Source organism: Lissotriton vulgaris, chromosome 10, assembly GCF_964263255.1.
Source record: "Lissotriton vulgaris chromosome 10, aLisVul1.2, whole genome shotgun sequence".
Taxonomy (NCBI): Eukaryota; Metazoa; Chordata; class Amphibia; order Caudata; family Salamandridae; genus Lissotriton; species Lissotriton vulgaris.
The window spans coordinates 738,583,018-738,608,200 of record NC_141698.1 but is presented as its reverse complement, the minus strand read 5'-3'; positions in this window follow the sequence as shown (position 1 = coordinate 738,608,200).

The window sequence follows — 25,183 nt, the reverse complement described above, 5'->3', positions numbered from 1 at the left end:
TTTGATGGCATGGTTATGGGGATTTATATCCACTTGGGGTTTGAAGATTTTGATGGTCATTGGGATGGTCTTAGCAATCCTGTTCATGTTCTGTCTCTGTGTACAGTGTGCTCCTGCTATTTGTGGCCTTTGTGCTACTTTGTGCGCACGGAAGCCTGTCCAGAGAAAGATGCTTAGTAATAGGATGATGCTACAGCAGCATATCGATGATCTGATGAATATAGATCCGGATTCAGATTAAAATGGGTCTGGGATCATTGCCTATGATAGGGCAAAAGGAGGGTCTGTGGTTCCGTGGTTCCGAATTGGGTTCGAAAGTTCCGAAACCCGATTTATAAAGATAGTCAGAAATGGACGGTTTTGGTCTCTACAGACCGCAAATGGCGAGTGTAACATGTCCTGAGTGTTTTCGTATGAATCGATATAGGAGAACACTCTGCATTTGAGGATTTAGTCTGAACCTCCGGGTTCCATTTTGTATGTGGCAGCCATTTTGTGTGGTTGCCCTAACATAGGCCCGATGACTGAGGCCGAGAAAGTCCTTGACACGTACGCCTTAGCTGACTTCTGGTTGACCTGGCCGAACTGACTCCTCGCCTGGGGCGAATCCCGCTGAGCCAGTTCCTTGTGCAGCAGCTGGCCTGATAAAGTTCAAAGGGCAGGACGTGTTCGAGTTTATGGTACACCGTTCCCACCTCCTCTATCTCCTTTCCATCTGTTTCTGCCTTTCCTTTACGACATGTTCATCGATCTGGGTTGAAGGGTTTACGATGGGTTTGTCCGGCCTGATCGAACAGGAAACCAAGCATGTGTGCGATCATTTTTGGTGGGCTGGACAACGGAAAAGGGGATTGTTTTTGCCTGTCGTCATTTGCTACTTTTGAAATGCTACATGGTCATTGGTCAGTTTGTATGCACCAAATGTAAATTGTAATGTTGCCAGAGGCGTAATTTTCGGCATAAAAGACCGTGTTCCGTTCATAGAAGTGTGCAGTCTCTGACGAACTACCCGTGTGTACTTCGTAGATCTCTGTCCCTGGTTGCAACCAATAAACTTTGGTCTTTGACATCATCAAGAAGTATCCCGTGTCTCTGTTTGCCAAGACAGGGGAATCCGGGGTCTTTGGGTGTTGCCCTGACACCGCTGGGTTACCGGATTAGTACCAGTTCTGAAAAACCCAGTACCTCATTGCCCCCTAACTCCCTGATACTAAGAGATGCAGTGAGCACAAAACCTGTATGTGGGTGGGAATGGTGTGTGCCCTGTATGTGGGGTGTTCAAGTATGGGTGTCAACTCCTCTATCAACTCCAGGATACTGTCTGGGTGCAGCCTGTAGTGAACATGGATGTGCTCCTGGGTCCGCTGGAAAAGGGTGATGCTTGCTCTGTAGATCCTTTCCGAGTGTCTCCTCTGTGCAGCCTCTCGGATATGCAGCCTCCTGGCTATCACATACAGGTCAGCCATTGTGGAAAGCCCCAGTGGCATTGTGGGACTGTTTAAATAGGCGGCACCTTGTTACCACCTGTTCAGAGTTGGTGGTATTTGAGAAGTGCAAAATTGCTATTTTCGTAAAATCGCAAATTGCGAATTCGCATTTTGCGTGAACAGTATTTGCGATTTTTGCAAATACTGATACGCACCTTGCCAATTCTCATTTTTATTCGCAGAATCCTTGCCACTCAAAATTGCTAATTGCTAAATTTGCGATTCTCATTTTTGCGAGCTTCAATGCTTACCTACATTGGAACACTCTCTTTTGCGATCGCAAACACCCTGGATTCTGCGAATCGCAGTGTTTGCGATCCCAAAAGACGTACCTACATATGGCTCTTGGTGGCTACACAATGCTGAAACAAGTATCTTGAAAACATAATATTAAAAATAATTATCATATATAAAAGAGCTGTATTGTTGTGAAACCTTGTTGAAGAAAAGAATGGAAAAATACAATATTTCACAATAAAAGTTTCTCACTTTGTACTTTAAGCTAGAATTTTTTTTTTATTGGAATGTTGGTGTGAACATTCATTGTTTTTCGTGTTTTTGACACTGTGTGGTGTTAAGTACATTTAAGTTTTTCCCCCAAAAAAATTAGTAATATTCTAGTGTGTTGGATTGCAAAAAACAATTTCTTGTATTCTATTATAGTGCTTTTCTAGGTCGTTTGACAAATCCTCTTCCTGCTTGTTATTTTTGAGGGGTGCAGTTACAAAGGATTTACAGGACTGAAACAGTACTCTAGTCATTCCTTCAATCTGTAGCTATTTGTTCCTTCAGTGCCTGTGGAAGCTGCTTCTAAAGTTGGGCTTTTGGATATTAAGCAACAAGGGGTAGAGTTTCACAGTGCTGCTCTGCAGTGCACCAATGAGCTGTTCTGGATCATATACCTTACCTCTTTGCAGAACTCGAGGTGTATAATTTCCTTGGGATATTTGTCACATTCGGTGCTCTTTTTCATTTCAGAGCTCACTCGTCACGTCCTTACAGTAAGTTTGGGAAGATGATGATGCTGAAAATTTTTAGCATTCTTTTTACTAGCTAATTGAACTTTGATGCGTTTTTGTTAATGGGGTCGTTGAAGAAATGACTTTCCCCTGGAGGATTTTAACTGCCATTTAAATGCTTCCAGATTCCTTGACTCTAAACTTCAGGTAAGTGTAGCCTGTGCTATCCTCAACCCTTGTACCATCATGAATCAAATTCTGAAATGTCACAATTTAGGCATATTTAGGTGTACCCCCAAGGCCCAGTCTTTTCCAGAAGATTTGGATTGGACTGCAGAACACCCTCTGTGGGTCCTAGGTTGAGTGGGTGATCTGTGTGCAGCAGACATTTTTTTCTGAATCATTTATTGTTAGGATTGGGTCAGGGGATCAATCTAGATGATAGGTCTACCATCGAAATAAATCTTGTACCAGGTTGGGTTTAGCTTGCACCCATGCTTGATTCTCCCTTCTTGGTAGGCCATCAGAATATTGCTGCCAGAATATAGTCAGACATAAACATTGAGTGATATATATCAGTTACAAAAGTATAACCCCCTTTGGAATTAATTGTAGTAATCAACAGCCAATGGGATGATATATTTTCAAACAGTAGTTACAATGCAATACTAATATCAGATAGGATTTATGAAAATGGAATTCTCGAAGATGAACGTATGGTATGTGTTTTGGTATTTAGGAAGGGTATTTCTTTAATAAGGCCCATACATTTAACAGTAAGGCCCACACACATGTGTGTGTGTAGAAGGGCTCAGACCACAAAGTACCAAAATTATCTACTCATTTTATGTTTTCTAATGTATTTTCTCCCACTTTTCCAAACTTTAACTGCAGAAGGTTAACACATTGCAGCAGCGGTTCTCTCCCTCCAGGTCTTTCTCTGATACATTTAAAGTGGAAGAAATGCACTCGATACTTTGTTACTTTATATGGCATGTTCATGCCAACGTAGCTACATAAAGTGACAAATGTGTTTTTTTCTTTATTGTAAATATTTCAACCCTTATTTTTCAGTGTTTGAACATCCCCAAAGCAATATGTTGCATTCACAATAACGTTTTTATCTGCTTAAGGTCTTGCAAACACTATGCATCCGACCAAATGTCACTACTTCTAATGAGGCGAGCCTTTCCTTAAAAAAATGATATCTAGTGAATCAATCCTACTGGCATTACTATGTAAACTAGAGTCACTGAAGCGTAGAGGATAAAGATTTTTTAGCTGAGAAAAAGTACCAAAACTGGCTCGACATTTCTGAGAGAAGTTAGATTGGCAGGAGAATTGGAGAGAACAAAGAAAACAAATAAATGTTCTCCTTCTGATTTAAATAAGTGAGGTACACTTCTAGGTAATGTTTGGAAAATAGAAAAAATTAGCTCCACTTTTGAACATTCGCCTTCAGCAGCGCCTTTTAATTTCGGCTTTTTTTTTTTTACTTTTGTGTAGTGATGTATTTTATGAAACTTTCATCTTGAAAATTATATCTATTATATGGTGTCTAAAAGCACAGAATTATATTTTGTATTTATCTAATGATTTTATATACCGCTTCTACCCGATAGGGTATTGGTGAACATGAAAATGAACAGAGGTGAACAATTCAACAATGGCAATATTACTTTTTAGAGATTTGAGCGCTCACTACATAGAATGAAGACAAGATTAATTGATAAGAATAGTCATTGAGATCAATGCTTAAGAGGTGAGTTTTACATAAGTCACTCAATGAAAAAATAAGATATATGTTTTTTCTAGCATACCTCTTGCAGCAACGTGAAGGAAGAAAAAGGAAAGTGGGCTTTGCATTTTTTGTGATGACAAAGGGCTTGATCTCAGTGAGCAATTTCACAGAGAATGCCTATCAATTTAAGGAGCCAAATTCACAAAGGTACATTTATAATAACAGGGAATATAAAGCATCAATTAGGGGGGCGTGGCTACGAGTGCAATGGAAGTAGTCGTGCTTGGGTAGAGCACCGTCAGAGGCTCCCCTAAACGGGCTCATTTTTCCGTCTGCAGTCGTCTGCTGGGATTTTTGCCCAGCGCAATATTGCCCTTCTAGAAGCCTGGCACTCCGGTACTGATTTCGCCTTACCTGAACACAGACCGCCTCACGGGCTGGCAGGAGAGGAGCACAAACCCCTCTACCTTTTACCAAGACCAAACAAGACAAGATGGCAAAGCAGGGACTCACGGACCAAGTCGCGAGCAAGTTCGATGCGGTGCTTGCTGCGGTGGAGCGGATGGAAGTAACTATTACCCAGAAGCGGACCTCCCTAGAATCCAAAATTGACAAGGCGGCCATCGACCTCTCCCACTTACATGCAGATCACCGGAAGCTGGTGAATCGCACCGCCGCATTGGAAACCACTCTCGCAGATGTTAAACCGCAAGTGACCCAAACAGACAAACATGTACATGACCTGTTAAACCAAGTGGAATTCTTGGAAGAGAGGGCGAAGACGCCGCCGAAGGACGGGCACGGCAAAATAACGTACGCATAGTGGGTGTGCCGGAGCGCTGGGAAGGAAGGGAGCCAGCCACCCACATGGAGAACTGGCTCTGAGATTTGGTGCCTGAAGGAAACCTCTCGCCCCACTTCGTCATAGAACGTGCGCACAGAGTCCCGGCAAGACCCCCTCCCACTGGCTCGAATCCGCGACCCCTGCTCATACGACTCCTCAACTACAGGGACAGGGATTCCATCCTGCACTAAACCAGGAAGCTGCAGGACATTCAAATTGAAAATCATAAAGTAATGTTATTTCCGGACTATACCATACAGGTGCAGAGACAAAGGTTTTCATTCATGGCAGTGAAGAGGTGTCTTCGACAACATGACCTGAAGTACTCACTGCTCTTTCTGGCATGCCTGCGCGTGGTCCTGAATGACAAAAAGCACTTCTTTGCCACGTCAGAGAAAGCGAAGGATTGGATGGACACCTTCTCAGCTGTGGGGCCTCGAGACTCTGCTGCAGTTGCGACACTGCCGAAGCTGAGGGTCCCCTTTCGTCGACGTCGAAGAGAAAGGGCAGCACGAGGCACTTCAGGCGGTAGCAGAGATCAGCGGCTCCCTAAGGGACGAAGATGCCTCCAATTCCAGCCACCATGAACAGACAAGTGATGACGACCACGAGTACGGCTTGCTGCCTTCACAAGACTCTAACGGACAACCAGAGTATAGTATAAGCACGGCGGGACTCTGTCGCCCCTCGCCTTCTGATTAGAGGTTTTTGTGGTTTGCATTGGGGGGTGATGCTGTCTATAATCTGGACACAAATGATGGAGACTGGCGGGACTCCAAAGGTTCACATGGGAAGGGTGAGCTTAATTTGATCCGGGTGGGGGGGGGGGCAGGTTCATTTATGTTTTCTGCTTCTGACAATTGTGTTCCCACTCATACCACTAAGTTAGTGAGTGACATTGCGTTACTGCGAACAGACCTACTTCTTTTTTCTATTGAGCATAGCCCCAAGGCAGGGAGCCTCTGTGGACTAGATCACACACTTTGTCAGTTATCACACAGTAGTGAGCAGCGTACCTCCCCCCGATTGTTTGCCTGTTGTCTCTGATGAAAGTTTGGACAATTGCCAGTTGCGTTTTTGCCCTTTTGCTAATATTTATGATTTTGTTGATGTTGGGGGGATTTTCACCTTTCTTTAAATATATCACTGATTGTATGCTAGATTATGTAACACACCTAGCCCTGATTTGGAGAGCTGGGAGAGTCGCCCATCATCAGCTTATTGGCACAATATGTATCTGCAGGGACGCCACAAATACATCTCCTATCAGTAGATTACAGACGCCATGGCTTCACTTAAAATAGGTACATGGAATGTGGGAGGTTTGCATTCCCCTTCACGCAGGTATCAGATATACTCGCATCTGAAATGACATCACATACAAGTAGCACTTCTCCAAGAGACACATCTAGATAAAACGTAAATTCAATATTTACAACATCGCTGGCATGGCCAATTGTACGCTACGGGTATTCAGCTTTTGCCCGAGTTGCGCTTCTGTGGGTGCGGCCGGGAGTGCCGCTTAAAGTTACAGACTCGTTGGTGGACACGGAGGGCAGATATGTAGCGGTCAAAGGTATGCTGGATGGCCAGCAGGTTGTCACAGCATCATTATACGCTCTTAACACGGAGCAAACCATTTTTTTAATGAACTCTCGCAGGTCCTGGCGCTGTGGCATGATCTACCCATGATTTTGAAGGGAGATTACAACTGTGAAGGCACAGATGCGGTTCTGGATGACCCTCCCATTAAATGTCATGAGCCGTATCACTTTAGTCAAAATGATTGTATTACCTAGACTGCTGTATTACTTTACAAACTTGCCTGTATATGTCCCAGTGCGTGTGTTTCGGGAGTTGAAAGGCTTGATCCGCGGACTGATCTGGAATATCGGAAGTCCCCGAATAGCACTATAGAAATTATGTGCGCAGCCCGAGCATGGGGTCTTAGCGGTTCCTCATTTGGAGCTCTACTACCTAGCAGCCCAGTTGAAAGGGGTCATAAAGTGGTTGGAGCAGCAGGGACCTGTCGGATACGGCAACTGAGTCGCTCCCATGGACGCAGTCCCAAATATACAGTCTGTTCCACCCTCTAGCGAGACTTCCATGCCTGAGGCAGATTCACATTGGGCTGGCTCACGGATGTTTTCGGAGAAGCCTACAGCTCACCAAAGACACGATCCCTTATGCCCCGATACTGCCACTTATTGGGATACCCAGAGCCAGAGGCGCAGTGACAGATGTAGCGGTGGCAGCCTGGTGTGTGGCTGGGGTAGAAACCATTGGAGAACTACATGCAGAAAGCACCCTTATGCCCTTCGCAACCCAGGTGGCAGATAGTGGTATATCAGCGGGACAGTTCCTCCTTCACGCAGCTATCGTACAGACGCTGATGCTCGGATGGGGGGATTTGACAGCCGAACCGCAAATGCATCAGCTGATGCAGTACTTACATGTCATGGGGAAGGGTCACATGTGGTTCACTGGTTGGAGCAGGCCATGCTCGTACACGTATTAAAACTGCTGCAAAGTCTCTGTACACGTTGGGCAGAGGACAGAGGTAGACCCTGGACTGATAAAGAGTGGGATCGGGTCTTAGCCAGCACCACACACATCCCACTTAACTCACAGTTCAAACTCATACAAACATACATATTACACAGAGCATACCTCTCACTAGACAAAATAAACAAATACTTCACACCACAACCTCTGGCTATCCGAGGTGCCGACTTCTGGATGCCGACCTACTACATATGCTATGGTCCTGTCCCCTACTATTGCCCTACTGGCGAGTTATAATAGAGACACTTACGACCTGCACCAACACCCGGATACCCAGAACTTGGGATGTCTGTATATTGGGGTTTTATGCTCGCAACAAAGCTAACAGGGTGAGCTCTAGATTTCGCGGTCTAGGCCTAATAGGTGCAAAATGGCGAATCACACAATGGTGGAAGCATAAGGATCCACCCAAGACACTTAGCTGCAAAAGGTCACTAGAGGTGTGGGCGCAGGCTGAAAGTACTGCCCTTCACAGGGAAGAAACTGCGGGGATGCGTAAATATCCTATAGCGCTATCCTGGGATGACATCCTCAAGACCCTCACACACCCCCCTGTCATACCACGTGCACCACCCATACCACAGGACGGTGACACTACTTGAAGTTTAGGCTGGCAGGCACGACATGTCATTTATGGCGTTGAATTGTATCGCACCTATTGGACTAGAATACAACCATGCGGACCTTGGTGACATTCCACAAGAACACATTTAGCTATATTATACCCTAGCGTCCTCATGACCATGATTAGAACAGACAATGCTGCCCGCACTCACTACAAACAATCCAGCTCGGCCGCTATCCAACTCAGATGGCTACTCCCCTAACAATTTTAAGCTTCATCTAGCACTTGATATCTTTACTAATCATTTTCCCCATTCTCGGTTTCTTTCCCCCCCCTTATTTTGTCTTTTGTCTTCAGTTATAGTTCACATTTTGCAAAATTATCACAATTACAAAAAGCTTATATCTAGCGTTATTCACTTTTACACGTGCATACCATGCAAGAGTAAATGCGATTTGCGTCTTAGGGAGTGCTGGGAATGCTGCAGGTGCCTCCCAACTGCCTAACGCACCCACGTGCAGGCACCTTCCGATTAAATGTTACGCACCCAGGGCACATACATTGCTATATCAGCAGAGACAACAGAATGTGGACACAGTTAGAACCTATGGTATCTTATATACGTATATTGCCATGAGTGCTGTAGATACGTGTTCGCTTTGATTGCTTGGTGACAACACCCTCTTTTATACAACTGAGCCCATGGAGACATCCTATTCTCTGTAACCATAACATATGCAATCATGTGTTGTGAATGTATAATATAAAGAAAAAATGCAATACAAATATTCAAACATAAATAAAATTAAAGCATCAATTAGAAATGCAGAAAAGTGCATTGCAATTTAGAATTGCATTTGCAAGTCTCAGTGCATGAACTGGGGTTCCCAAGTCGAAGTGGGGCAAACAGATATTCCCCCTCCCCACCCCTGTGCAAACTCAAAAGTGCAATGCACACATGCATTGCCACTGCCCCAGCAGCCACAAAGAATGGAACTGTTGCCGACACCAAAGGCAAGCAGTTGCCACTTGGAAAGTATAAACTACTGTCCACTTAACACGTCTTTCTTCAGACCACGCTTTTTGGAGTATAGAAGGTGATGTGCCGTGATGTGAGCTGTTAAAGGAACACAGCATTCAATGAACTTTGGGACTGGAATTCCAGCCGGCAATACATGAGTAATAAAGAAATGGTAACCTAATTTGCAAGTTTTTCACAGGCAATATGAAACCAAAACCGAAGAATATTCCTCCTGCACTGAAAATTCCTCTATGCCACTCTTTTACTCAACCATATTCCCCTTGCCAAGAAGTACAGAGACCAGTCAGGGCCCAAAAGTGGCCCAGGCACCCAAGGGTCCCAAATGGACCCCAGATAAGACACTCACACTACATCTGCCTTTCTTTATTTATTCTTTGTGCTAGGGAAGGTTTTGCACCTACTGGCCATGTTGAACATTTGCTGTGTCGTGAAATGCAGTATAAGACTTTCACTACACTTTCCACTACACAAACGACAAAATGATTCCCTTTGCCAATGCTACTTCTAGTGCAATTTCTGAATAAAACAGTGCACCCTCACATAAAAAATGGGCAGAGTTAACGTTTGGTTTTACTTACAAAACAAGTGTTCTTTAAAAAGGATGGCATCTTTGTAAATTCTCAAAACATAGCTTGTAAGTAGTTCCAAGATATGTACAGCATTTTCAGACACATCTGGTATTTGTAGCCAACTGGACTGTGCTTGCTGGGGTTTTGAGAACATAATGACTGTGTAAATAGAAAACTTCAAGCCCCATAATGCAACATGCTGTTCGCTGAAAAGCTAGTAATGGCTCCTAATGACTTCTGTCATAGTGTCACTTGGCAGAGTTCTAAAATGTACAAATAAAAGTAATTTCCTGACTTTCTGACTTTTTCTTGTAGGCAATCAGGTGTTCAACAGCCCAGTGGATGAAATGGCAGAGATGACGTTTCATACATAAATGCAATTTGGAGCATCTCACAGGTAATGTGCTCACGCTAACATGCCTTGGACAAACAAAACAACTTGCTAAAAAGACATTTACCATAACCATGTGAGCAGCAGATGAGCATGTCTGAAGAGACACCTTGAAGGGAAAAATGAAGTGCTGCTCTCACTCTTCCAAGCCTATCATCGGCCTAGAGGTTGGTGTGATTTAGGTGGAGCACCTGCATCACCACTATGATGCACCCTGCATTGAACAGTGGCAGAACGCGCTCCAGGTGTTGCCTTTCAAGGGCCATCACTGGTCACAATTATTAGATTGTGTGATCACCCATTTCCTGGCACGGTCTTGTGATAGTGAATCAAGGCTGACGATTCATACTTGCCGTTTGTCTTTCATACCTCCCAATAACATATTCTGATTCTTATACTTCCTCTCTGTTTGCCATCTCCTGTTTGTATTCTGATTTATCTTTCTTCTCTCTTCTTCCCCATTCAGATTAATTCTATTCAATAAAGGATTATTTTATCTAAAAATTAATCTCAACCATAATGAAAAACAAGTACAGAAAATACTCCTAATAAATGATCAAGATAAAACTTAACAAATGAATCAATAACAAATATCCCCTAATAAATCTGACTCAATCAGGCTTATCAGTAGCGGCGGAACTCATTTCAGTTGCCTTAATTAAAAAAATATACCCCACAGTGTGTCAAATGACAGTTGGAGATAAACAAAAGTTGGTCTACCTCTGTTTAGTATATCTTTCACATTTTAGCAAGGACACAAAACACTTTACACATGCAGGCCTATGAAAGTCACAAAGACCATAAAGTTCCTCATGCCACAAGGTCAACAAAAGCCCAACCTTTCGAAAATGATAGCCAAGAATAAACACTACCTATCCAAAATATTTTTACTAAACTTCACTCACACATATTGGAAATCAAGCCCAGACAAGGTTCTAAGTCCAGGGTTGTTTTAAGAATTAGAAAAAACATGTCTTACTGTTTTTTAATCGTAATATACTGCCTCAATAAGTTCCTTTATTGTAAGAAGGTTTCTTTAGCCCACATCGTATTTGACTTCACTATATTCCAAAGTGACATAAATAGTTCAGGCCGCTCTAGATCATTTTGGTTACACTTAATATAGATTAGCCAGAGAAAACGTGTGGTTGGCCTCAAAGTTTATGTAGTCAGAGATGATTTCTTGATTTAAATAGAGCACATGACTACACTACCCAGAAATCTCCGAAAGCGATTGTGTCAAATATATTTCATTATCAAAATACCTTAGCTCAAATTCCTCATGGAATAGAAAATGCAGAACAATATCGGGTAACCTCTAACAAGCATTTACAGAATCAATTTTCTTTCTTTTATTAGTTAGTTACAACCAAGAAACCTGAAACGCTTGAATCATAAGAGACAATGGGTGCACACTTACTTTTGCAAATGATCATTATATTTTTAAAAGATGTATTGCCTATTTGTGTGGTAAATTAAATATTGCCGCCAAAGGCTAGGTAAGCCTAAGTCTCCTTGACTAGTGGAAATGAGCCCAACTGCTAATTTTATCACAACACAAGCTTAAGTATGAGAAAGCTAAAACTTTCTCCAGAACAAAGTTTATAGTAAGAAAAAGTCTGATATTTAGTGTATATTTTTCCATTGTTAGAATAAAAGTTTTTTTGTAGTTAGTATCTAAATCAAGGTTGTCCATAAATGATACACAGCTATTTATCAAGCTCTTGAGGTCAATAGCTGTCCGAGACATAAGGATAGCATCATCTGCAAATAATAAAATGGAAATTGTCTTTCTATCAGGGGCATCCCATAATGTGCAGCAGGGGTGGAAAGGCATACACACTCGCACACTCTCTATCACACATGCACACACATAGTCACACCCAGCACATACACACACACGCACACCCATTCACAGCATGAACTCTCGTACAAATACACAAAGATTCATACATACACACACTCACTCACATTTCAAAAAAAAGTAACCGGGCTGCGGTGGTGAACTTGGGTTGCAGGAGCAAAGCCTCAATTGTTCCTGGAGGATTTGGACTGCTGCTTCCTCTCATTGGCTGACCTATGTTATGGCAAGGAAAATAAGGAGAGACAAGGTGCGTTTTATCAGGTCCAGCAAATGTGTTCCTTAAATGTATCAGAAACCACAGAGGAATGATGTTCCCCTACAGGGAAGGAGAGAGGGCCTCACACACCCAAAAGAGTGTCATGCTTCATCATTGGGCAGCTCCTCTTTGGGCCGGCGCTGCAGTACCCAACAGGGCCCCCGAGAGGCCTCTTTTCCAGAGATCTTTAGATGACGGTGGCAGTGTCTTTCCCGATCCGCTTGTATACCACAAGTAAAACCCAGTGCCCCTCAAGCTGACGCTGCTAAAGCTGCTATTTTGAAAAAGAAATGTGCATTTCATTTTGGTTTTTAATTGTGTTTGACTGCAAGTCTGCAACTTGATTGCATTTTTAAACGCTACCTGTGCCATTTTGGGGAACTGCAAGGGGGACTTGGCACTCACCGGTTACTTTCAGGAAGCCTGGGCTCAGTCACCACTCCTGCCCGCCCTGGTCCGACGCGGTAGCCAGTACCATTGCGCGGAGGATGGAAAGGGGCGACCACTCGGTCCCCCCGAACGTATGGTAGGGTGCCCCGATCCCCCCGGGAAACCATTTTGGGCGGGAGGCGAGTCTCGGCTGGTATGCCCGAAGCGGCGTAGCCGGGGCGCGCCTTTTCCCGCCCAAGAGGGGTTGTCCTAGACACCTACACCGTTGGCCACGCCCCGTAGGCGGATTGGAGGAGGGTCCACGCCCGCCCAAAGAAGGATAAAAGGAGCAACAATCCAAGGAAGCATCCTCTTGTTCCTGTGCTTAGAAGCTGCACCTCCTCGTTGCACGTGAGCTCGAGACGGAACAAGGAGCCAATTTTGAGAATTAGTAATTTTTGTGTTTCTCTTTTCAGCGCTTCGAACTTTGGATCCAGGACCTTTCGGTCGACTATCTTGAGAATATGCCTGGCAAAAGGGTCGGAAAGAAGGTCGGCACCGACCAAATGCTTCGCATGCTGGTGAAGGACATGGCGAACATGAAGAAGCAGATGGCGGCCATGAACGGTACGGGCTGGCCTAAGAAAGTCATCGGACCAGCATTGCCGGGAGTAGTCCCTGCCGGGAGAGGTAAAAGGGCCAGGAATAGGGCGGCAGGGGGTGAGGCTCCGGTTCCCGAGTCACCTCCGGCGAGCCCGGTCAGGCCAGTAGAGGCCCCAGTTCCGTTTCCGGACGCAGGACAGCCGATCCCTGTCGTAGTTACACCTGTGAACGTGGGGGATATGCCTCCCGAGTTGGCCGCCCAGTTGGCGGCGTGGTTGGGCAAGAACAATGAGGGTGCCATAGCTCCAGGGGATACGGCCGAAGAGGCCAAACTAATAATGAAGCAGTTGCGGCAATCGCGAGATGCTGCGAAGGCACCTTGTCCTTTTGTTCCCCCTCAGGTTCCCGCGGAACAGCCGTCTTCGGGCGTTGGAACAGCAGCAGCAGCAAGTTCAGCTACTGATTTGGGTAAGCAGCCGTTGCCAATGGCGAGGGAGGGATCGTTACCCTCAAGGAGGGAAAAGGTGGTGCAACATATCCCGATGGCCACAAAGGAAATGATATGGGCTGAGAAATACGTGAACATGTTTTCGCTATTGACCGATCATTATGAGATAGAACACGTTAGAAATCAGAAAGAGTTGTTGCATCCAAGTGTATGGCGAGCAAAGATGGCGGGTTTCAGAGTTGATGAGACAATCGCTAATTTGGCCAGGGCTTTTGGGATGTTCACTGCAATCATGGGGGAACGTAGGCCCGAGGTGTTACAGGAATTGGCTTGTTACCAGACACGTATAATGGAGTTTTATGAAACGTACGATGGTGATCAATGGTTGGGTTATGATAACAAATTCGTAAGGCCAAGGAGCACGACTCATCCCTGACGTGGGATTGTTTCGACTCCATTTCCTGGCAGAAACAGGTCAGGTCAAACACGACAAAGCTGTCTTCGTTTGGCGGGAATGGGGCGGAGCCTTCCCGCCATTCCTCGTCGGTGCCCTTTCGAGCGGGCGCCGGTAGTGATCAGCACGCAAAGAGTAATGGGAACTCGGGTAAGAGAGGGGTCTGTTGGAGCTTCAACAGGGGCAAGTGCACTAGGCCACAGGGGACGTGCAAGTTCAGGCATGAGTGTGCAGGGTGCGGACAGTCTTCACACCCGAGAGTTCGTGCAGAGCCAAGAATGGCGATACAGGGGGCAGAGGCGGCGCCAAACAGGTCTAATGTCGGCCGAGGGACGCTGCTACCTACTCCCATCGACATCATGGCAATGATCCCCTGGCTGAACGAATACCCTGATCATGTCTCCGCCGGGGTGTTGAGGGACGGTTTCTCATATGGTTTCCGCATCCCGGCGGGGGATTTTCGGGGGGAAGCACAGTGTAAGAACCAACTGTCGGTGCAACAGAATACGGTGGTAGTACAGGCAAAGATTGCAAAGGAGGTGGCCCGGGGTCGGGTCGCGGGTCCATATGTGAATCCGCCTGTTCTTAACTTTGTTTGTTCACCGTTGGGAGTAGTCCCCAAGAAGGACCCAGGGGAGTTTAGGTTAATTCATAATTTGTCCGCTCCTAGAGGTCTTTCGGTGAACGATGCGATCGACCCAGGAGTTTGTACGGTGCGGTATGCTTCCTTTGACGAGGCCGTTGTTATGTTGAATCGCCTGGGGCCCGGAGCGCTGATGGCTAAATCTGATATCGAGTCAGCGTTCCGGTTACTCCCGGTACACCCACAGGATCAGCGTCTCTTAGGTTTTGTGTTCCAAGGACGCTACTACATGGACAAATGTATGCCAATGGGTTGCTCCATCTCGTGTGCGTATTTTGAAAAGTTCAGTAGTTTTTTGCAATGGGCGTTCACCAGAGCCACAGGCTTTACGCAGGTTATGCATTACCTTGATGATTTTCTGTTTCTTGGGGCGGCTGGGGACACGGGATGTGCACAGGCTTTGAATGAATTTTGTGATCTCATGAGACACTTTGGCGTGCCACTGGCACCAGGTAAGACAGTGGGGCCGTCTACTTCACTCGAGTTTCTTGGAATAGAGCTCGATTCTGAAGAGGGGTGCTTCCGTTTGCCCAAGGAAAAGGTAATGAAATTTAAGGCCTCGCTCGAAACATGTATTGGCGAGACGAAAGTAACGTTGCATCAGTTGCAGCAGGCTGTGGGTCAGCTTAATTTTGCCCTTAGAGTGATACCAATGGCTCGCCCCTTTTCCCGCTCTATTGCTCAAGCCATGGTTGGCCTTAGGGAAGGGCATCACTGCACAAGACTCTCGGCAGAGGTTCGCCAGGACATGCGCATATGGTTGGCATTTCTGGCGGATTTCAACGGTCGTGTCCTGTGGAACAAACCAGCGGTTTCCTCCGAGGAGCTGGGATTGTGGACCGACTCGGCAGGGAGTGTGGGTTTTGGCGCCATCTTTGGTAATCATTGGTAGGCACGAACATGGCCGGCATGGTGGCACGAGAGTGGGCTCACAGGTAACATTGGGTTTCTTGAACTGTTCCCTATTCTAGTGGCCTTAAAGACATGGCTGGAGGGGTTTCGTGATCGCACTGTGGTGTTCTGGTCGGATAATATGACCGTGGTAGAATGTGTCAATAATCAGGCAGCACGCTGCAAATTGATCTTGAGATTAATGAAAGAAATTGTCCTGCTGTGTATGAGATTAAACATCCACTTTAGAGCAAAACACGTGCCTGGGGTACTGAACCAGGCGGCTGATGCACTCTCTCGTTCCCACATGCAGGCCTTCCGGGGCCATCTGCCCTCTGCGGACTTGGTTGCGGCACCATTTCCCGAAGTTCTCTGGTCTCTCGGTGCCCCGGATTACAAAACCTCGTGGGAGAGAGTCTAGCCCCCAGGACAAGGAAGGCATATGAAGGGGCGTTCCGTTCCTATTGGTCATTTTTGGGTCCATCTAGGGGGGGGCATTGGGGGCAGAAAGAGTATGTTCTGAAATTTCTGGTTTCATTGCATCAGGCAGGCCGATCAGTGGCAACAGCCAATAGGCACTGAGCCGCCATTGCGTTCATGGCGCAGGCTCATGGCATTCAGGACCCCACAGCGTCCTTTCTCGTGAAGAAGGCGCTGCGCGGGTGGCAACGCCTTGAGGGTCGTAGAGAGGACGAGAGGCGCCCGATAGGGCTAGCGAGGTTGTCACTGTTAATGTCCGTACTTCCTGCGACTTGTTCATCTCAGTCAGAGACAGTGCTGTTCCGGGCCGCTTTTGCATTAGCATTCCATGGGGCTATGCGGATAAGCGAACTGGTAGCGAGGAACAAGCAGGATACGGGGGGAGGTCTGTGTCGAGAACACATTCAGATCAAGGGTGATACGATGGTAGTCACTATAGCCAGGTCCAAAACCGATCAGGGAGCGATCGGAGACGGTGTGGTTGGTCAGCGCATGCTAGGGTCCCACATGTGCCCAGTGAAATGCGTGGAGGATTACTTAGCGCAAAGGGCGGCATCATGGGGGGGGGAGCTTGCTGAGACATACCGACGCAACCCCACTGACCAGGTTTCAGTTTCAGCGGGTGTTAACAATGGCAATCGCGGCAGCGGGCTTGAACCCGGGCGATTTTGGGACCCACTCATTCCGGATAGGTGCTGCTACAGAGGCTACAGCCAGGGGTTTGAGTGTGGATAAAGTGAAACAGTTGGGGCGTTGGTCCTCGAATTGTTATAAGAGGTATGTGCGGTTGCACATGTTGTGAAGCTAATGTCATGAACTCACGCTTCTTGTTTTCTGTTTGGTTTTCAGTTTCGCGAGCAGGCTTTGCGGGGCGGACTGTGCAGTTGACCCGACACCTGGGGACCAGCGGTCAAAGATCACCGGCTGAGGGAAGAGTGGTGTGGGTCGTTGGCCACTCATACGTGAGGCGCGCCGCAGACGTATTCAAAGCAGGTGACATGATTCACATGGCTGGGGAATACGGGTACAGGGTGACCTTCTACGGAAGGGGCGGGCTCTGTATTGAACAGTTTCAAAACTTTATGGAGGGATTGTTAGGGCGGACAAGGTCACCGCCATCTGTAATCATAGTGCATCTTGGGGGCAATGATTTGGTGACCACTGGTCGACGAGTACTTCTCGAATTAATTTTATCCACAGTAAGCTGGTTGGCGAGAAGGGTTCCGGGGTGCACGATTGCATGGTCACACATGATTCCGCGGAAGGTGTGGCGGGGGGCTATTCGGTGTCAGCCTTAAATCAGTCGGTAAAGAAAGTTAATAACAAACTTGGTAGGTTGTTTCGTACAGGTAAATTGCATTGTATTCCACATGGATGTATCCGGGGGGACCATATGTATCTGGAGGATGGGGTCCATTTGTCCCAGGAGGGGAATACCTTACTCATAGGAGACTTCGTAGCTTGGTTAAAGAGTTTGTGCAGCCATGACCTTTAAGTAGGAGTTTTGTGGGGGGTCCGGATAGCCGGTCAACTATCCGGCCTGTGGCGGTAAGGTCATGATCGGTGAGCAGTAATTGGAAGATCCCTAGAGGTGGGGCGTCACCCATTATGGATGGGGGCGCCCGGGGGGAGGCGGCCATTGGCCCCTCAAACGGGGAGGCGGTCCCCTCTAAGGATGGGGCCGCCAAAAGGGAAGGCGGTCATAGGCCCCTCCCTGGGGAGGAGGGGCTACGGGCCCCTCCTGGGAATTTCCCGGGGCCAGGACATCCGCGACGGCTGATGTGGTAAGCAGTGTGGGGTGGGAGGGGGGTCTACGCTACCTTCTAGACACCTCACACGAGTCCTCGGACGACCACTAAGATGGCGTCGAGTAAATAGGGGGCCCCCGTTAAGACAAGGGAAATTGGAAGTTGGCACAGAGGGACAGTCCTCTGTGCGCCCGCCCCTCACAAGTGAGGGGGGAGTTCTGGTATTAGGGATCTGACACCGGTTACGACCTTGCCGTTGGTCCGTAATGTTAGGATGTACAATTTGAATTTGGAGAAATGCATTTACAGGATGTTTTAGAATCGGCTAGGAGAACCTTTGTATTAGAAATGGGTTAAGGTTAGCCAAGAAACATCGTAATGTGTAAATGAAATTGTACATGATATGAAACTGTTATTTTAATGTTTTAATTTTGTTTCATATTTTAATAAATACGGCCGGGAGGGTAACTCCCTCCCGCCTTCCAAAAGTTCAAGAACCGTTTCCGTCTTCCCATTCTTGGGGATTGTGTTGGGAGGGGGTGACGGGTATCCCAGCCATATGGAAAGGGGAGACCACTCGGTCCCCCCGAACGTATGGTAGGGTGCCCCGATCCCCCCGGGAAACCATTTTGGGCGGGAGGCGAGTCTCGGCTGGTATGCCTGAAGCGGCGTAGCCAGGGCGCGCCTTTTCCCGCCCAAGAGGGGTTGTCCTAGACACCTACACCGTTGGCCACGCCCCGTAGGCGGATTGGAGGAGGGTCCACGCCCGCCCGAAGAAGGATAAAAGGAGCAACAATCCAAGGAAGCATCCTCTTGTTCCTGTGCTTAGAAGCTGCACCTCCTCGTTGCACGTGAGCTCGAGACGGAACAAGGAGCCAATTTTGACCCACCCACCAGCCCCTGATGACAGCGATTTGTTTTGGAATAAAGTTGATTAACAATGATACTATTTCTTTTCCAGGTTGTTTTCGAATAAAGTTGGTAATTTTGGTATGTAATAAAGTGGTTGCTCTTTCAGCATGTATTTCGGCAAAGTAGTTGCAGCAGAGTTCAATGTAGTGCTTAGTAGAAGTTTATACTTTGAATCGCTCAGTATAACTGTTTATTCCATCCTCATTAGTTTAAAAAATGTCGTATTTATTTTTGGTCGGGCGGTAAGGTCATGATCGGTGAGCAGTAATTGGAAGATCCCTAGAGGTGGGGCGTCACCCATTATGGATGGGAGCGCCCGGGGGGAGGCGGCCATTGGCCCCTCAAACGGGGAGGCGGTCCCCTCTAAGGATGGGGCCTCCGAAAGGGAAGGCGGTCATAGGCCCCTCCCTGGGGAGGAGGGGCTACGGGCCCCTACTGGGAATTTCCCGGGGCCAGGACATCCGCGACGGCGGATGTGGTAAGCAGTGTGGGGTGGGAGGGGGGTCTACGCTACCTTCTAGACACCTCACACGAGTCCTCGGACGACCACTAAGATGGCGTCGAGTAAATAGGGGGCCCCCGTTAAGACAAGGGAAATTGGAAGTTGGCACAGAGGGACAGTCCTCTGTGCGCCCGCCCCTCACAAGTGAGGGGGGAGTTCTGGTATTAGGGATCTGACACCGGTTACGACCTCGCTGTTGGCCCGTAATGTTAGGATGTACAATTTGAATTTGGAGAAATGCATTTACAGGATGTTTTAGAATCGGCTAGGAGAACCTTTGTATTAGAGATGTGTTAAGGTTAGCCAAGAAACATCGTAATGTGTAAATGAAATTGTACATGATATGAAACTGTTATTTTAATGTTTTAATTTTGTTTCATATTTTAATAAATACGGCCGGGAGGGTAACTCCCTCCCGCCTTCCAAAAGTTCAAGAACCGTTTCCGTCTTCCCATTCTTGGGGATTGTGTTGGGAGGGGGTGACGGGTATCCCAGCCATATGAGTCAAGGAGAGGCCGGCACTTCCGCCCTACAACTGGAGCGGTTAGCGCTCTAGTTGTAGGAACTCCAGCACTATTTAGGTAGAGTCTGGCTGTGGGCACGCTGCGGTAGGGAAGACGTTGGCAGTGTCTTTCCCGATCCACTTGTGTACCACATGTAAAACCCAGTGCTCCTCAAGCTGACGCTTCTAACGCTGCTATTTTAAAAAAGAAACGTGCATTTCATTTTGGTTTTTAATTGTGTTTGACTGCAAGTCTGCAACTTGATTGCATTTTTAAACGCTACCTGTGCCATTTTGGGGAACTGCTAGGGGGGCTTGGCACTCACCGGTTACTTTCAGGAAGCCTGGGCTCAGTCACCACTACAGCCCGCCCCGGTCAGACATGGTAGCCAGTACCGTTGCGCGGAGGGCGGGTCAGGGAGAGCCAGGCACTTTCGCCCTACCACTGGAGCGGTTAGCGCTCTAGTTGTAGGAACTCCAGCACTATTTAGCCCTCGTCTGTCTTCGAGCGTGCAGCGTTAGCGCGCAGGGAAGCGCCGAAGACACGCCGAAGAGTAGCCAAAGAGTAGCCCATCCGCGACTGGACGGGGCCAGGGGCCATGGACTCTGTCCAGGTTAGTATAGATCAAGAAACACAGTGACCTAGTCCGCAAGGCAATCGTTTTATGTATATCTGTGGGTATACGTGGATATGTCTAGAGATCATTCCAAACACACCTTTGAATTTAACAATAGGTGTCTTACTCCAGATGCTTGCCAGTAAATTATAAAAGTAGCCAATCTCTGATATATCTAACTTTAGACAACACAGGACATACATTCAGAAGAGAGACGACATATGAAAAAATGTGTGAGTAGCTAGAAGACACCTCACGGGCGCACCACCATTGGGGCCCCTGGTTGGTACTCACCAGGGTGGCCCTGTTCTCATCATTGGTATCAACTAGCTTAACGTAAACGTGACCGACTCCCAAAAGTAAAAGACAGTGAATGGTGCAGTGTACACAAACTTATATGTGACAAGGACTAACAACGTTCAACATATAACAAAACAAATACTGAGCGCACAAGAATAAGGACCTTTTTATTTGTATTCTCCTGTCCGCTAACAGTAAACACATATATAAAACAAAGAGAGAAGCGAATACTCCCTATCGATTCGCTTGCAACTCGCTGCCCTGTTCTCATCATTGGTATCAACTAGCTTAACGTAAACGTGACCGACTCCCAAAAGTAAAAGACAGTGAATGGTGCAGTGTACACAAACTTAGGCCAGGCACTTCCGCCCTACCACTGGAGCGGTTAGCGCTCTAGTTGTAGGAACTCCAGCACTATTTAGCCCTCGTCTGTCTTCGAGCGTGCAGCGTTAGCGCGCAGGGAAGCGCCGAAGACACGCCGAAGAGTAGCCAAAGAGTAGCCCATCCGCGACTGGACGGGGCCAGGGGCCATGGACTCTGTCCAGGTTAGTATAGACCCTGCTGTAGTAAGTCGCATTAGCTATTCAGCTCAGGAATTATTGAAATTTCAGTCAGTTCTTTTACAAGGCTGTGCACAGGATTCCTGGCCTTGCCCAGAGGGTCCCATTTCGTGCAGATACTGCTGGTTTCAAGCTTCCCATTTATTCACTTCGGTTGGGTGCCATAGGGGGGAAACACACCTGCTGACTGACTAGAAGAGCCTATTATGTAACACCCGCTCCCTACCAAAATATCACACAGAAATCTGGGATCTTATTTCTACTGCACAGCCTGAGCTATGTTTTATGACTGAAACCTGGCTGAAACCCCTTACCGTTCCTGCTATTACCTTGGGTATCCCTGTAGGATACAAAATGATAAGGCTAGACCGACCTTTCAAAACGGGTGGTGGCATTGCTATCATTTATAAAGAGGGGATTAATGTCTCAATATTGGAACAAAGGAGCAACCCTTGATGGAAATTATGATCTTTAGGTTCAATACTTCATCTAAAGCCCACTGGAAGGGGGCTTTGGTCTATCATCCACCAGGGCCAAGTACCAATTTCGCGCTCTCCTTGGTTGAAGTATTGGCCCCGCACTTTAAAGCTGGAAATGATTTTTTACTATTAGGAGACTTTAATGTGCATGGGGACCTCCTTACAAATCCTGAGACTCTATCCTTCTTGGCAGATTTATCTTTATTGGGACTCACACAACACAACAAAGGCCCTACTCACTTAGCTGGTCATACATTGGATATGATCTTTTCCAACTCTTCTAAGATCACATGCCGACCTTACACTCAGGTGAATTGGTCAGATCACTATGTTATTGAATTTTCCTTACTGGGGTTGGATAAACCTAGCAAACGGTCCCCCCCTCCCTCTTTCTGGAGTAGACAATGGCACAAAGTGACATCAGAGGATTTTCAGAAGGCACTAGTTGGGCCCCTTATCACGGCCTCCGATAACATTGAAGCGGCCCTATCCAAGTTTAATTCTGCATTCTACCTGCAGTTGATTTTTTGGCCCCTAAGAGATTATCTAAACAGCGTCCCACCTCTTGTCAAGACGTTTGGTATACTGATCAACTGTGGTCAGATAAACAGCCTTGTAGGAAATTAGAAAAAGTCTGGAGGAAAACACACTCTGAGGAAGACAAAAAGAGTTACTATACTGTCTTGTCTGTATATCACAAAAATATTAGACTGGCTCGAAAAACTCATATTGCCTCGCAACTAGCGGAGGCAGGTAACTCCTCTAAGGTACTATACCGGATTTTACAAGCCTTTACTAAACCCACGGCTTGTGAAAGTCTTGACGTATTCTCACAATCTCTATGTGATGATATCACCCTCTTTTTTAGCAATAAAATCGAGCTGATATATGATAAAATCGTTAAGACAACAAACCGTTTGGATTGCCCTTCTACACCCCCTCTTCATTCCTGGACCACTGACACCGCTACACTCACTGCTTTCCCTGCAGTCAGTCAGAGCGATATTGAGACTCTAATAGGTCAAATTAAGACAGGGTCCCCTTTAGATCTTATCCCTGCCAGAATTGTTTCCACCTTGGGCAACTACCTCTGTCCAATGATCCAGACTTTTTTTAATCTTTCTCTTACTGAGGGTCAGGTACCACAGGAGTGGAAGAAGGCCCTTGTAAATCCCATCCGTAAGAACTCTGCTCTCCCCTGGACGGATCTATCCAACCTTCGCCCCATATCTCTTCTTCCATACCTGAGTAAGATGACAGAAAAGCATATCAATACCCATCTGTCGAGTTTCATCGAGCTGACTGGAGGCTTAGATCATTACCATTCCGGATTCAGGCCCAACTTTAGCACGGAAACGGCGCTCCTCTCTGTGACTGATACCATCAGAATGTCACAGGATAGGGGGAGCTCTGTGATTCTGGTGCTGTTGGACCTGTCCGCAGCCTTCGACATGATATCGCATAATATCTTGCTCAGTCGTCTGCAGGAGGTTGGGGTCGGGGTTTGGCCCTGTCCTGGCTGAAGAGCTTTCTATCTGACCGCTCACAGAGTGTCAGTTTGGGATCCTTCCGTTCGGCACCTGTGGAGCTTACCGAGGGGGTGCCACAGGGCTCATGCTTGAGTCCCACGCTGTTTAATGTATATGTGGCCCCCCTGGCGGATCTTATGAGGTCATTCGGATTTTTACCTGTGTCCTACGCTGACGACACTCAGCTGCTTTTTCCTTTCCAGACTCTGACTGCTGCAGTTAAGCATTCTTTTTCTGAAGGTATGAGGGCTGTGTCTCAATGGCTGGCCTCGAATTTCCTGCAATTTAATGTAGGGAAAACCGAGGTTATGCTGTTTGGAGAGGCTCCAATGTTGTGATTGCCGGACTGGTGGCCTTTAGATCTGGGCCCCGTCCCCAGTCCTAAGCAGACAGTAAAGAACTTGGGTGTTCAGTTGGACCAAGGGCTGTCTTTAACCCCTTCCTTGCTGCCGTCGGCCATTGGCCGACGGCAGCACTACCTTCCCAGTGCTGCCGTCGGCCAATGGCCGACGCGGCCCCATCCGTTTTGCGGAAGTGCCGCACTGCGGGAAAATCAGGGCCGCAGGAAAGGGGTTAAGGGAGCATGCCAACCAAACAGCTGGGTCTTGCTTCCATATAATTGGACTCCTTAGGCGTGTGTTTCCTTTACTGCCAGATGCTTCCAGAAGGACCCTTGTCCAGGCTCTAGTGCTTAGCCACCTGCACTACTGTAATGGGCTGCTAATATCAGCAAACAACAACTTACTAAGTAGATTCCAGGTGGTTCAGAACACCGCTGCAAAGTTAGTTCTTATTGCCATGCCCAGAACTCCCTCCCATCCTCTCCTGGAAAAGCTTCATTGGTTACCGATTCGACAACGGGTAAAATTTAAGACCTGTTGTATTATTCATAAGAGTATCTATGGTTCAGGCCTTCTGTACCTGGCTGAGAAGTTTGTTCCCTATAATCCTGTACGCACCCTTCGCTCTAGTAATCAATGTTTGCTACAGGTTCCGTCCATCAGAAGGGCGAGATTGGGCAGTAGAGCTCTCTCATTTTTGGGTCCCAGTCTCTGGAACAAACTGCCTGCTACCCTCAGGCTATGTACTAATCATTTAGCTTTCAGGAAATTATTGAAGACCTTTCTGTTTTAATTCCAGTGTCTCTCTCTTATTCAGATCTTGAAAGCACTGTTTCTTCTGCCCGTTGGTGAGCTAAGCGCAGAGATACTCCTCCGGAAGTCGAGTCTAGCGCTATACAAGCCTATAAATAAATAAAAAAATAAATAAAGATGCTGTAATGAAGTATGTGAGTAAGGGTGTAGTGAGTGTAGAGTGGTAAATGAGTCTGTGACATCTCCGAGGTGCTGACGTCTGATACCTATTAGGGAAACACAACTGTTGGTTCACCAGTTTGGACCAAGGGCGATGGGGAGCCATCTTGGATAATTGCTGAGTGTTCTCTCCTATTCTAATGAGACTGGCATAAGTGTATACTTGATCATCTGCCCCTTAGCCCTGTGATACAATGGCATGACGACCCAATCAGCCAAAGCAAGGATCACAGAACACCACAGTAACATACGTTGTAAAAGAATTACTGCTAAGATAAGTACCCACTTCCTGGCCAACAACCGTGTCCTGACGACATGCAGTGGACTATCCTGGAAGCACACATTTATTGGGACAAACACACCCTTTTCTTGAGGGAACGATACTGGGTCTTCTGTCTAGCCATGCATGTTACTGGCCTCTATGACGACATCGCATGGTGCGAGTTAGACACCTGATTCAGATAACACACTTGATTCCTTTATGCTCTTCTCCTTTCTGCGGGCCCAGTCAGGTCCACTAGATAAAAATTAAAAGTCCACCACTACATTT